Consider the following 2,859-nt stretch of genomic DNA (forward strand, 5'->3'; position numbering starts at 1 on the left):
AATTTATTACATAAATCTATGCTGAGATATCCCCTAACCATATTAAATGCATATTCATTACAAAATATAACTCCTATAGTGAGATAATGCGCATGCGCTAACACACTAACGTAGCCAGATTGTGTACTGACTGGTATAGACAGCGAGGACCTTACATGAAAGTCTTCTTTCTATTTCTTAAGTGAGGTCTACTGATAGAATGTTATCATATAAATCTATGCCTGAATACGTCCTCCCCGTTTTAAATGCATAAATTTCGTAAAATATTCTTCTTCTTTGGAGATCTTGCGCATGCGCGAGCACCGTTTCAGGCGTGCGGTAAGGATTGAAGTAAACTGCATAATATAGCTTGCTTACAGATCGAGAGAGTGTGAGAAAGAAAAAGAGTGGCAGACTGAGGAAAGGCGGCAGAGAAGATAGCTGGGAGCGGTAGAAGAAGAAGGAGGCTGAGCAAGCTAGGACAAGAAAGGCAAGGGGAAGAACGGGAGGGTGTAAAGTAGGAGTTTTTCACCCTATATGCTAGGGCGCTCTCCTAATTATAAACACAGGTTTACTGATAACAATTTATTACATAAATCTATGCTGAGATAGCCCCTAAGTATATTAAATGCATTTTCATTACAAAATATAACTCCTATAGTGAGATAATGCGCATGCGCTAACACACTAACGTAGCCACGCAGATTGTGTACTGACTGGTATAGACAGCGAGGACCTTACATGAAAGTCTTCTTTCTATTTCTTAAGTGAGGTCTACTGATAGAATGTTATCATATAAATCTATGCCTGAATACGTCCTCCCCATTTTAAAGGCATAATTTTCGCAAAATATTATTCTTCCCGGGAGATATTGCGTATACGCGAGCACAGTTTCAGGCGTGCAGTAGGAACTGAAGGAAACTGCAAAATATAGCTTGCTTAGAGAGAGAGATAGAATGTTATGATATAAATCAATGCTAGGATAACTCGTCTTCATTTTAAATGCATAATTTGTGCCAAATAATATTTTACTCGAGAGAGTTATTCTTGATATAATTCTTACTTGTTTTCATTCTGTTTGATGTGTGCACAGTGGCGTGCGTTGCTGTATACTTGCCTGTTGCAGAGGAGCACTTGAACGGCATTTACAGAAAATTATCGGCAATAATAGGCGAAAGAGAGTCGAGAAACAATAATACGCTAGTAGTAAATTTATACATTTCTTGTTTCTTTACGATCATTTTACTATTGAAACGTTTCAAGTGCCTGTGCATGGCTACAGGGCGGCATGGCAAGACAGATGTGACGCTACACGCGAGTAATCGCCCACAGCTAGCATTTAATTGTTATCGGAGCGCGGTAATTTCGCCCATGTAGCAAAATTACTGCGTGATGATTCTGACAGATTATTTGAAATAGTAGAAGAATATAAACATATTTATAATATATATATTCAAGTGTGACTGGGTTATTTTGACATTTAAAAGCTCGACGCAAATCCTCTAATAAACTCGCCGCGTGTCCCCGTGGCGCGGTTGATGGCGTCCTCAGAGATGACAGGTTCGAATATATAGTAGGGCCTATCAAGAGTAAGATTATAACCCAGAGGTTATTATCTTACTCTTGATATAATATTAATATCTTAATATAATATAGTATAGTACAGAATAGTACAATATAGTATAGAATATAGTAGGCCTAGTTATAGAGATCAGCAATCGTGTCTTGTTATTCTCAGCCACTGATCTCAAAACAGACTAGACAGACTATTCTAGTTTGAGATCATATAAGTGATCCTCAGTCTATGACACGACCAAAGAACATTATTATAGCGCCGTAGGCCGTGCGGCGCTGTATGATCTTTGGACACGACCTAGAAGTTCACCGAGAGAGGTCGCTGGTGATCCTTGTACTTTACGACTTTACTCACTACTGTTGATGGGCGCTTGAACTTTTCACATGAAATCGTGGTAATTAAACACGAAATGCGAAAGACGAAATACGACTAAAGTCTTAATGTTTATGTAGTTTCGCGCGCATCACTTCAAAAACATCTGGGCGTGGCGTTATATCAGTTTATTGTTTAGAACGCACACTGGTGACTATCTGATATGGTTAGGGAGTAGGCTAGCCACAAGTTCCCATCTCGCTTAACACTACGCCGTGTAACTAGTCGGAGAGCCTGGTCGGTTTAGGGAGTAGGCTAGCTCTAGTAGTAGTACTATATAGCCCGCAGGATCGCTGCCGCAGGCGGCAGCGATCCTGCGGGCTATAGTACTAGAGCTAGGGAGTAGGCTAACCCGACCAGGCTGTGTGTCTAACGTCAATAGGGTATCTAACCCTAGCAATACCGTTTCTTGGAGCTAGGAGTAGGCTAGCTCTAGTACTATAGCCCGCGTTCGATTCGCGGGCTATAGAGTATAGTACTAGAGCTAGGAGTAGGCGTGCCGCGTAGGCGACTCCCTAGACTCGTTAGGGGAGTAGGCGAGGTAGGCCTACGGTCCGGCATATTACTATTAGATAGTGCCAGGGTACGTTCCGGCAGTACCCAGGGAGACATAGACCCTGGCAGCACTACTACTACTACTACTACTACTACTACTACTACTAGTACTAGCTAGTGAGTAGTGGTGCAAATCCACTTTAGGCACCTTAGGTATCACGAAGTGATGCACAGATTTCTGTGTATCATCAACTGATGCACAGACTTTCCGTATATCAAGGAATGATGCAAAAACCCTAACCCTAACCCTAACCCTTCCTTGACGATCTGCAGCCCGGATATCCGCGCGAAGCGCGCAAACGCCGCGCAGCGGTGACACAATGACTTATTTGCTGCCCTATATTTAGAAAAATTTTCCCGGTGCCCTATGGGTATAG

General features: G+C 42.0%; 1 protein-coding gene across 4 annotated transcripts in view; it reads left to right on the plus strand.

Moving 5' to 3' along the window:
* The first annotated feature begins 1,875 nt into the window (after positions 1-1,875).
* The window catches only part of LOC106811500 (polyphosphoinositide phosphatase-like), a 27,342-nt gene continuing 26,358 nt past the window's right edge, over positions 1,876-2,859 (plus strand). For 3 of the 4 annotated variants that reach the window (XM_014815140.1, XM_014815142.1, XM_014815143.1), the window contains exon 1: positions 1,876-1,949. The gene's annotated coding sequence lies outside the window, so the exon portion shown is untranslated. The remainder of the gene's footprint in view (positions 1,950-2,859) is intronic. The other variant, XM_014815141.1, reaches the window with a different exon arrangement.

This window comes from Priapulus caudatus, unplaced genomic scaffold (assembly GCF_000485595.1).
Source record: "Priapulus caudatus unplaced genomic scaffold, Priapulus_caudatus-5.0.1 Scaffold546, whole genome shotgun sequence".
Lineage (NCBI taxonomy): Eukaryota > Metazoa > Priapulida > Priapulimorpha > Priapulimorphida > Priapulidae > Priapulus > Priapulus caudatus.